This window comes from Saimiri boliviensis, chromosome 19 (assembly GCF_048565385.1).
Source record: "Saimiri boliviensis isolate mSaiBol1 chromosome 19, mSaiBol1.pri, whole genome shotgun sequence".
NCBI classification, from domain to species: domain Eukaryota; kingdom Metazoa; phylum Chordata; class Mammalia; order Primates; family Cebidae; genus Saimiri; species Saimiri boliviensis.
In genome coordinates, this window is record NC_133467.1 from 40,372,875 (window position 1) to 40,384,890 (window position 12,016).

Sequence of the window (12,016 nt, forward strand, 5' to 3'; positions counted from 1 at the left end):
TATGTCCCATTTGGAGGCTGAGCATTGATGAGGGAGGGCTGAAACCAGCCACCCAAATGGCATTTTTTGTTGCTTAAAGTTCTTTGAAACTGAATGGACACTTTGGGCATGGTGTCTCATGCCCGTAATCCCAACACTTTGGGAGGCTGAGGCAAGTGGATAACCCGTGGTCAGGGATTTGAGATTAGCCTGGCCAACATGGTGAAACCTCGTCTTTATGAAAAATGGAAAAATTAGCCAGGCATGGTGGCGGGAGCCTGTAATCTCAGCTACTTGGGAGACTGAGGTAGGAGAATTGCTCAAACACAAGTGGCAGAGGCTGCAGTGAGCTGAGTGCACCACTGCACGCCAGCCTGGGCAACTCTCTCTCCAAAAAAAAAAAACAAAAAAAAAAAAAAAAAAAAACCTGTAAAAACCCTGCAAAAACTGAATGGACAGCCTTTTAAAACCACAAGCAATTGCAGAGTGTGCTTCCTGCTGTGTGCCTGCTCTCTTTGTGCTCCTGATTCTTCTCTTCCCTCAGCCTGACTCAGGTACATTAAGGAAAGCAGCCTTCCTAGTGCTTTTTTTTTTTTTTTTGAGATGGAGTTTCACTGTTGTTACCCAGGCTGGAGTGCAATGGCACGATCTCGGCTCACTGCAATCTCCGCCTCCTGGGTTCAGGCAATTCTCCTGCCTCAGCCTCCCGAGTAGCTGGGACTACAGGCACGCGCCACCATGCCCAGCTAATTTTTGTATTTTTAGTAGAGTCGGGGTTTCACCATGTTGACCAGGATGATCTCGATCTCTTGACCTCGTGATCCACCTGCCTCGGCCTCCCAAAGTGATGGGATTATAGGTGTGAGCCACCACGCACGACCCCTAGTGCTTCTTAATGGCAGGTCACACCTCACTGCGCTCAAGGAGGTAAGATGTTCTCCTGGCAGGCGCTGTTGTAACTAAAGTGCGTGTGTTAAACGTCTTGGTACGTGTTCCTGTAGAGTTCCTCTGTCAACTGACAGAGTTTGGGTAAAACTTTCAGTGAAGGTTGGGGAGAGTTAAAGTTATGAGTTAAACCTCTGAGCCAATTCAATGTCGAGTTGTGAAAATGTGTCACTGAGATTGATGAGTTACATGCTTATCCGGTGAATGGTCTTAAATTGTTAGCGGAGATTCTTCTGTTCAGAGTACTGTCATGAGAAAAAAGTGCTAATGGGGCAAAATCCCTTAACATTTGCCACCAATAAATGGGTCAGAATATAGCCTGAATGCCTGTAGCCTCTGATGTCTAAGTTTCACCTTATAAATAATGTCCTATTGGTTGGCAAGTCAAAATTTTAAAACTCAACAGCTCTGACTGCAGTATTACCAGATCTCTGCTAGTCGGAGTGACTGATAACTGCCCCCAAAATCAATAGGTTGCTTGCCGGTCAAGTAAATCTTCTTGGGACTATGCCAATGAATTCACAGTGTCCAATTCCTCTGGCAGCCAAAAGGAAGACATGAAACTGGAAACTACTGTCTGTCACAAAGTAAAGGACTCTGTTTCTGATATAGGAGCCACCACTGCCTGCCAGATCTGTAACTCCTGCCAAAGTTTGGCTTGTTTGTTTTGGAGAAAATGTTGCTCCACTGATTTCTGGCTTCCATACTTTTTAAAATAAGAAATCCATGTTATGTTTAAATTAGAAAAATACAGAAATAATACTAAGTAACAATCTTCATTTCCTTTAAGCTGAACTCCACAAAATAAACAGTACTTAAAATTTGTTGTACATATTTCAAAAATGGTGGAGTTAGAGTACTAACTGGTAATGTCTGGCCGGAGGACCAGAGAATTCCCAAGTCTCATTCTGCCGATAACCTAGGTTCTTTGGTGGATGTGGGGATTACTGTAAAAGATACATACCTAGATAAAACTGACAAGGTATAGATCATCACAATTTATGGCAGGGCTTGTGCCACAGCGGCGGGAATCCCAGTAAACTGTATCAGAGGATGAGGCTCCATTGAAGGCCTAAGGGTTTTTCTTCTGTCTAAGCATAAAGTAACCTTCACCAAACTTCTCCAAATGAATGGGATGGACGCAAGTTCTGAGAAGAGAGGACCAGAAAGAAATCACATGGAGTGGGGATTCGTGGTTAGAAGGTCCCCTTAACAGCAGCCAGATTGCCAGTTTTGATGGTCTGGTAGAAAAGGGGCAGTAATGACTCCACCCCTTTGTATAATATGCTCTGTCCCCAAACATCAGCAAATGAGCTCAGTACCTGTCCTAGTATGTGAAGAATGAGAAGAGAAAACCTAACCTGAGGCTAGGTTTCCTGCTTTGTGGATTAAGGATTGGGGAAGAAACAGAGCAGAGAATTTGCCTTTTTTACAGACATATTTCATTCCAATTTTCTGATGTCACTCCAAGTAATACTATGGAAGAAGTGTATTAGGCAAGTCCTTCAAAAGGTTATTTTCTTCCCAGTTTTACTCTTTTCCTGTCTCACGCTGGGCCAGGAAATGGACAATTCAGTTGTTCAAGGAACTGTCATTTTAATATTACAGTATAGATATCTGCAGTGTATGAGACCATGCCATAAATTCAGCTATCTTAGCGCTACACTAAGAGGTTACCAACGCCTTCCCGCTGTATTTAATTTACCTTTTGAAATTACATATGGTTATATATATATATATATACACACGTATACATGTGTATATGCATATGTAAATTTAGTGTGTGTATATGTATACGTGTGTGTATGTAGTAATATGTATTACTACATAGTTGAATGTAACTCATCAGGTAGTGTTACACACTGACAGCATAAGCCAACTCAATCAAATGTGAATAATGTAAGATGTGAAACATTATTTTATTATAATTAATTATTAAATTTTTCTGAGACAAAGACTTATAGGAAAATTGATGGTCCAATAAAGAGACTTTCCTCCACTAGTGTCTTTGTCAAAATAAAGTTGCCATCAAAATGAAAATTAAGTTATGAAAATTTAAATCAATTTTAAATTTCATCAAAATAAAAATTAAATGATTGAGTTATGAACACAAGTCCGCTCTGGTTTTGAAAAATCTGCCCCGGTTCCAACCAGCCTTAGGTCTTCAGGCACCACTGCCTTTATTACTGGTGCCCATTTACTCTGCCAACACTTCCAAAGATGGGTTTTGGGACCCTCCCGTGCCCCAGGTTAAGAGTCTCAAGCATAGCCATGAGACCATCCAAGGAACAGCACCACATTCACAAAATGTAGACCCAGTGAGAACACTTTGAGCAAAAATCCAGGCTTATATTTTTATTACATTTATTAATTACTTTTCTATTGTGACCAATCTTACCTGGAAGAAAAGGATAGATGCCAAAGCAGGAGAGAGCAGACAGAGTATTGATTTCAAGTTTGCTGAAATTCTGGGCATTCTTCCAGTTTTGCCGTCTTTTGTGGATTTACAGTCGAAGGGGTAATTGACTATGAAGAAATCCTTTGATTATAAATATAGCTTAAAATTATCTCTAAAAGATGGATAATTTCTAGCTTTGGTTTTAAATGCTGGGTGGGGGGAAATGCAGTCTCACACACTTTTGGGCGTGTAATTGGTACTTACACGTTGGTGGGCCGTACACATCGGAATCTTCAGTGCACACTAAATTTCAGCTAGCCGTTCCACTATCTGGAATTTATCCTAGATAAATAAATAGCTAAAATTTTAGGATCGACATTAACTCCATTTTCCCCGCAGTCTTGGAATCATTGAGCCTCTGCGGTGGTAGATGGCAAATCAGTGAAGAACAACACCTCACAGTGAGGCCGAGACCGCCTCCCCTGATCAGGAATCAGCCCAGTGCCGGCGGGGAAAGCGCCAAACTTTACCCACTAGACTACCAGGGAACCACAAACCACAGGCTTTTTTTTTTTTTTTTTTTTTTTCCCTCTCTCTCTCTCCTTCAATTGTTCCAGCAGAAATTACGCTGACATCGACGTCTAGAAAGCTCCATCTATCTACCTTTCCTGGTGCCACCTGCCCATCCAAAAAATACTCCCAAAGGGCCGTCCTCTCCCTGCTTTCAAGTTGCAAGCCCACACGCGTCAAGGACTCAGACCCCTGCATTCCCCGCAGCGTCAGCCACTCAGACGGACGCGGAAACCGAGACGGCCTGGATGGAAAACTCAAGCGAGACCCCAGCCACGGAACGGAACCCGGAGCTTTTCTCTGCAACCTGCTACACCTGCCTTTCCCCACGATCGTCCGTGGCAATTCCACCCTCCACCCGTCCAGGCCGAAACCTCGACGCCCGTCTTCCCCCCACGACTCACATCTGATTAGTTAGGAAATTCGTGCTTCTTTTTTTGATTCATTTTCTCCTTGTCTTCCCTCTCTCTCTCCCTCCCCGCTTCCTCCCTTCCTTCCTTCTTCCTCTTTCCCTAAGCAAGCGAACACAGGATCACGCTTCTTTTTTGGTTAATTGCAGACTTTGATCCAGGCAACTAGTCTCTTTCTTGATCTCTGAATCCTGGCAGACGACAAGCGAGGCGTGGAGATCGCTCCAACCCGCGCCCCGCGGCTTGCCCTGACGTTTAGGGTGTGAGGCCGCCGTTAGCCTTTGGCCCCGCAGGTCAAAATCAGCCTCTCCGCGCGGCTCCTCCCGCCTCCCGCCGGGTCCGCAACCCTGCACCCCTTTCCTGTGACCCGCGGCGAAGCTCCGCGGGGGACCCGGTGTTCAACTGGCCAGGAGTCCGCGAGGCGCAGGGGCGGGTGCCGCGGGACGCGCGCGTGGCGTTTGCAGTTCCTGCCGGCTCCAGTAACGCCGCGGTCAGCCGGAACTCCGAAGGCGCCAAGGCAAGGAGGGACCCTCGGCGAAGGGCAGCCGCCCTCCTGCTCCCTGTCTCAGCCTCCAGCCCCTGTTGCAGGGAGTTTCCGTCCCCCGTCTGAGCTAACGACGACTTCGGCCTGCCAGCCGGCGGCTATGCCATCCCTGCTCCGCCCCGTTGGGCGCTTGAACCTGTGCGTTGGATTGATTCTCCCCAAGCTTTCTATGAATGCCAAGAACGCAACCGATAACTGTTTAAAAACTGTGCTTACTTGAAGAAAGAATACTTTAAAGTCTTAGCAAAGGAAATGTTCTAGGTGAGTTTTAAGTCGAGGACTTTCAGGGGTGGGAGGAACACGAAAATCACTACAGCAGGGAACACAAGTACTGTTGAGAATGTCTCACGCACATCAACTGCACACTTGAAGCAGGTGGGTTGTTCGCTTAGGTTGGACTCATCCTGTTTGAAGTGTACTGCTGGTGAATATTTTTATTTTTAAGTTTTCAGTTTAAATGCACATTCCAAAAAGTATGCAGAAAGCATATAGCCCACTTTATGCCATTTTAAAAAAAGCAGCAAAGAGAGATAGTGTGTGAATGACAGTCTCATAAAATGGTCTTTAAATACTGGTTGTTTCTACTAAAGTTTTTCTTCTTACAAAGAGCAGAACCTGCAAACCAAACATTGTACTTCATGCTGATAAATAACAGAAAAAAAAATATATGGCAAAAAAAGAATCACCTTGAAAATGAGCTTTTTTCCAGGGAAAATCTAAATTCGTTGCTGAAAGTTGCAGACATTTGCCCTCTAGATCAACTCGCAAGGTAACTGGAGATTTATTTTCTCCACAGGGTACAATAGAGGACCTTTGGCTAAGAGGTCAACCATTATTTCTGAGAGCATGTGTCCTCTAGCGAAATGAGAGTAAGTGACAGCTTATCTTGATTTCCACGGTGGCATGTGGCATGGTGGATGGACACACTTCAGGTTTATTGAGCTGAAAAAGTGAAACCAGGAACACATTCTATTAAGCTGTTCATTAATATAAACAAAACACTGTGAACGTGGCAAAAGGATACACATATCGATAAATGAAACTGAAGTGAGACACCTAAAACAGATCCTTGTTATATGGCCGATTGATTTTTTTCGAAAAAAGGCACTAAAGCTATACAATGGGGAAAGAAGTGTCATTTCAACAAACAGTGCTGGACCAACCAGATATCTACCAGTGAGGAAAAAAATCTCAGTCCCTACCTCACAACATACACAAAAGCTAATTTGAGTTGCATCACAGAATAAATGATACAAATAAAGTTTTAGAATAAAATGCATGAAAATGTCTTTATGACTTGGCAGAAAGCAAATATTTCCTAAATATTACACAGAGAAATAAGTAAAACAAAACATGATAAATTAGGCTTTATCAATATGAAATACGTCTTTTCATCCAAAGACACCATTAAGTCAGTGAAAAGGCAAGCCACAGACTAGGAGAAAATATTCACAACATATTTGACCAAGCACCTGTATCCAGAGTACATAATCAGCTCCTACAATTAACTACTAGAAATGGAAACACCCATTTTTTAAAATGGGCAAAAGCACAAACAGACACTTCAGAGAGAAAAGTACACTGGTGGCCAGTCAGCTCATAAACGAATACTTGGCTGCAATCCCAGCACTTTGGGAGGCCGAGGTGGGCGGATCACGAGGTCAAGAGATCGAGACCATCCTGGCCAACATGGTGAAACGTCTCTACTAAAAATACAAAATTTAGCTGGGCGTGGTGGCACACGCCTGTAGTCCCAGCTACTTGGGAGGCTGAGGCAGGAGAATTGCTTTTGAACCCGGGAGGCAGAGGTTGCTGTGACCCCATATCGAACCACTGCACTCCAGCCTGGTGACAGAGCGAGAATCTGTCCCAAAAAAAAAGGATGCTTAGCCAGGCGTCGTGGCTCATGCGTATAATACCAGCACTTTGGGAGGCTGAAGCCGGTGGATCACAAGGTCAGGAGTTCAAGACCAGCCTGGCTAAGACCCTGTCTCTACTAAAAATACATAAATTAGCCAGGCATAATGGCAGGCTCCTGTAATCTCGGCTACTCCGGAGGCTGAGGCAGGGAATTGCTTGAACCCAGGAGGTGGAGGTTACAGTGAGTCAAGATCATGCCACTGCTCTCCAGCCTGGGTGACAGAGCAAGACTCCATTAAAAAAAAAAAAAAAAAAAAAAAGTAGTCTACTTCACTTTGCCGTTGTTAGCTGTGTCTGGATTTGGTTGACAATTTTTTTTTTTTTTTTTTTTTTGAGATGGAGTCTTGCTCTGTGACCCAGGCTGGAATGCAGTGATGTGATCTCAGTTCACTCCAACCTCCAACTCCTGGACTCAACCAATTCTTCTGCCTCAGCTTCCTGAGTAGCTGAGATTACAGATGCCCACCACCACACCCAGCTAAATTTTGTATTTTTAGTTGGACAGGGGTTCATCATGTTGGCCAGGTTGGTCTTGAACGCCTGACCTCAAATGATCCGCCTGCCTCGGCCTCCCACAGTGCTGGGACTACAGGCGTGAGCCACCATGCTTGGCCTAAGACTACTCTTATTAGCCCCATTTTACAGAAGAAAGAATTGAGGCACATAAAGTTAAAGTTATTTAACCAAGGTCACACAGGAGCAGAACCAGATTTACAAACCAGAATACAGGTGTGTTTTGAGCACAGATCAGATTCAGTCTTTCTTCTCCTTGTGCGCTAATATCTTGAGCACAGATTAGACCAGGTCTTCTCCTTAGTTTTAGGTCTTTCTGATTTTCTCAGATTGTAGGGGTGAGGAGAGAGAAGAAGGGAGAAGGCAAGAGAGGGAGTGAGTGAGGGGTGGCAGCACAAGGATCTATAGTTGTCAAAGAGCACAGCAGGAAACTACTGTAAATGTCGTTACATCAAGGGTTATGCAAGTTTCTGGGAGAATGGACTGTTGGTCTGCAAACTGTGGATTTTATAGCAGTTAAACATTGTGCTGAGATCAGGAGATGAAATTGAGAAGAATTATAGATTTAAAAATAAAAGCATACATTTCTGGAAGAAAATGTAGGAAAATATATTCGCAATCTTGGGGTAGGAAAGATGTCTTAGAGGTCACAAAATAAAAAAAAAAATTGGACTTAATCAAAATTAGAAACTGCTACTTATCAAAAAAATGACCATAAAAAGAAGGCAAGCCGTAGACTGGGAGAAGTTATTTGCAGTCTGCTTATTTGAAAAATGATTCAGATATTGAATATTTAGAGAGAAATTTTAGAAATCAATGATAAAAGCCAAGCTATTTAAAAGCGAGCAAAATACTACAATAGGCTTTCTTCATACACACAAAATTACTAAATGGCCAAAAGACATAGGAAAGAATATTGAAAATCATTCCGTGTTAGGGAAACATGAATTAAAACCTCAGTGATGAGACCCCTTTATGCACTGCTATGGTCTGAATGTTTGTGTGTCTGCCTTCCCTCACCACATTTATTTGTTGAACTCCTAATTCCCAAGTTGGTGATAATAGGAGGTTTAGGCCTTTGGAAGGTGATCAGATCGTGAGGACTCTGCCTGCATGCATAGGATTAGTATCTCTATAAAAGATGCTGGAGGGAGATTCTTTGCCCTTCCACCATGTGAGGACGCATGGAGAAGGAACAGCCTATGAACCAGAGAGTGAGCCGTCATCAGACACAGAATCTGCTGGCACCTTGAACGTGGACTTCCCAGCCTCCAGAACTGTGAGAAATAAATTTCTGTTGTTTGTAAGCTACTTAAGGTATTTTAAAAGCTTGAACAGCAAAATGTATTTTACCTTAAACCAAGTTTAAGGCATCTTAACAGCTCGAAATTGGAAAGACAAGATGTACTGACGAGAATGCGGAGTAACTGTACTCTCATTGCTGGTGGGAAGGTCAAATAGCACAACATTCTGGAAAACTGTTTGGCAGTCAATAATAAAGTTAAATTTAGACCTACTCCATGACCTAGCAACTCCACTTCAAAGTATAAACTCAAGAAAATGAATGCACATGTCTACAAAAAGAATTGCACTAGAATATAGCAGCTTTGTTCACGAGAGCTAGAACTGGAAATAACCCAAGCATACACACGGAAATAGCAGTCATCCGTAACACCAAAATCACACACTCAAAACATGGATGCATTTCAAACACATTATGCTGCCTGAAATTAGAAGCCAGACACAGAAAAGTATATTCGTTTATGTGAATTTCAGAAACAGTCAACATTCATCAGTGAAGATAGAAATCAGAATGGTTTGCTTAAGTGAAAGGAAGGTTGGTGGGAATCTAAAGGAGGTTACCGACCTTTCTGGGCTGATGGAGATTTTCTGTAACTTGATTTGGGTGATGGTTACGTTTCTATGCCCTTAAGATTTGCGCATTTTACTCTGTGTGAATTGTACGTCAATAATGTGCTATTAGTGCTCCCCCCCGCCCACCTGCCAAAAAATGGAGTAAGGCAGGCGGAGGATGGCATCCAGTTCAGGTTCTATTCTATTTATTGGGTTTTATATGATCAGATTTTGTTGTAAAATACCCTGTTGAATGTGAACTCATACAAAGCGCATGGTGATTGCATCTAAAAAGGCTTTACTGCCCTTTGAAATATCTCAGCCAGAAAAATGGTTATTACCACACCGTTACATCAGGTAAGCCACAGACAAGGCTCCTGGAGAGTCAGGGCTTTACCCTTTGAGATGGTTCCTGCGCATGCGCAGACACACAGCCCGTCTAACCTCCAAAGATTCGGCCCTAGGTCAGTGCACTGTGGGGTTTTCCTTCTGTAGCCTGACTGCCTTGCAGGGAGACAGAGTAAATCCTGCTCTCTGACCACAGCTATTGGGTGCAGTTGGTAACGGGATTTAAAAAGTGAAACTGTAACACGTGGCAAATCTTGCCAAGAAAGAAGCCAGATGCTACTGTGGCTCCAGTTCCAGCCAAGGTGGTCTCGGCCGTAAGGAAGAGCACTAATTATTATACCATCATGGCGCACCATGACCTGGGGTGGCCAGTTGGCTGCTTTTAATATTTTTGATGCAAAAACACCCACAATATTTTCCTGTTTCATTCTTGCATAGCTACAAGTTCTTGCTTTTTTTTTTCTCTCTCTCTCTCTCTTTCAAGTCCTTTTTCTGTTTCTTCCCATTCAAACGCATGACAAAAACCATTCTCAACTCTCAGGAGCCAGCCTTTGCCTCTGCACAAGTCTCTCTGGAGATCTCATTGTCCCTGTCTGCTGTTCCCCTCCTCATGGCTCCTCTGGTCCCTGCCCCTTTCCTGCTCTGGCCCACTGACCCCACAGACCGCTCAGATCTCAGTTCTGTGGAGAGCCGGGAGCTGCAGCGCGCAGATGGCGCACTCCGGGCCCCTTTGTTGCTTAACCCAGGGGACACTGCACACTTGGAAATCAACTGACCAGAATAAAGTCCTGTAAAAAAGAACTTCCCCCTTTGAAAAAAACCTTTCATTTATTTTCCACTCTCAGAATTCTTCAAAGCACTGAAAGCTTAAAGATGACAAAGTGTGGAAAGGAAGGCCGACCAAATGAAACAACAATGGTTATTTACCAGGACGCAAGGGCGTCAGCCGCCGGCACTTGCATTTTCAGAAAGCTTTGCAGGCAGGCAGAAGAGTGGGGCGGCTTTACAGCTGAGTACAGGGAAGGCTTCAGGTGGCCCTGAGTGGAGGTTGTTGGTGTGGGGAAGCTGCCCCTGGGCTAACTAGAAGCGGGGCATCCTGTGTGCTTGGCTAGGGGCTTTCCCTGCTTATTCCTACCTTGCAAGGGGGAGCATACATTAGGGAAAGTGTCAGTTACTAACCAAGCTCAGGCCCTTTGGAGCTGGTTGTTACAGACGCTATTGTTTGTTAAACTGGCTGGCTGGCTGTCAGCAAGTCTGACTTCTATCATAGCAGGCTGGCTTCCCCGGTTGTTTACTTGCAGATAAGGAGGTTGATTTCCTGGGCAGTCGGCCCCAGTTTATAGATCGGAGTTCTGTTTTTATATATACAGTCCGGCCATTGTCCGATTGTATGTTCAGTCTCTCAAATGTGTTAATTCAACAAGTCCTAATTGAGCGCCCTGGGCGGTCAGCTTCTCTGGGGCTCTAACAGGATCCCGGCGTCTCCGGAGGCGCTGGCTTCTGAGGCAGGTGAGGGGCACGGCGGGGCGCGGGGCGTTTGCGAACCACCCAACGCACAGGTTTCAAACTTGACAGACAAGTCACAGGGTTCGTCCCTCTGACTGCATTGGAGAGATGACTCAGTCATTCTGCAAAAGGCGAACGGTGCCAGCTAGCGTTTAGTGACAGCTTACCCTCTTTTGGAATGAAAGAGCACTTCTATCCATGTCTTTGTGGCGCAATTGGTTAGCGCGTTTGGCTGTTAACCAAAAGGTTGGTGGTTCAAGCCCACCCAGGGACGTCATTGTTATTGACCTTTTATAATTCCCAAGGAAATCTGCTCCCTTGAAGCGGAACACCTCACTTCCCCTCCTGTCATTTAGTGGCTGCTTCCCATCCTCCCGGAAGTTTGTGCTGGGAAGAAATGTAGTTGGAAGGTGCAGAAGTTCTTGGACCAGGAGCAAGAGAGACTTTGTGTGATCTGTGCAGGGGTTCTGGGTGAAATCTTGTTTCTTTTTGTCTGTGCCCTTGGGCTATTGACAAGCGTTTTGCACCTCAATATTTTTTTCAACTGTAATATGAGGATGGTAATAATACCTTATTTGCAAGATGTGCCTAGATTTAATAATTGCTCAATAAATAATGTTATCAGTAGAATCAAGATTATCCTCTGCCTTATTTTTGATGAAGGCATTTCTTCTTTTGCTTATTCCATCATCTAACCCTTTACATGTTGTTTTTGAAATTAAGTTGGTTCCATGATTTTACGATTACAAATAATGCTGCAGTCATCATTCTTGAACAAATATCTTTTTTTTATTTTAAGACGGAGTTTCACTCTTGTTACCCAGGCTGGAGTGCAATGGCACGATCTCGGCTCACCGCAACCTCCGCCTCCTGGGTTCAGGCAATTCTCCTGCCTCAGCCTCCTGAGTAACTGGGATTACAGGCACGCGCCACCATGCCCAGCTAATGTTTTGTATTTTTAGTAGAGACGGCGTTTCACCATGTTGACCAGGATGGTCTCGATCTCTTGACCTTGTGATCCACCCACCT

At 44.2% G+C, this 12,016-nt stretch overlaps 1 non-coding gene across 1 annotated transcript; it reads left to right on the forward strand.

Annotated features, from left to right (window-relative positions):
• The first annotated feature begins 11,187 nt into the window (after positions 1 to 11,187).
• On the forward strand, positions 11,188 to 11,261 carry TRNAN-GUU (transfer RNA asparagine (anticodon GUU)). Its single transcript has one exon. It is a non-coding gene; the product is annotated as a tRNA-Asn (tRNA).
• The last annotated feature ends 755 nt before the right edge of the window (positions 11,262 to 12,016 follow it).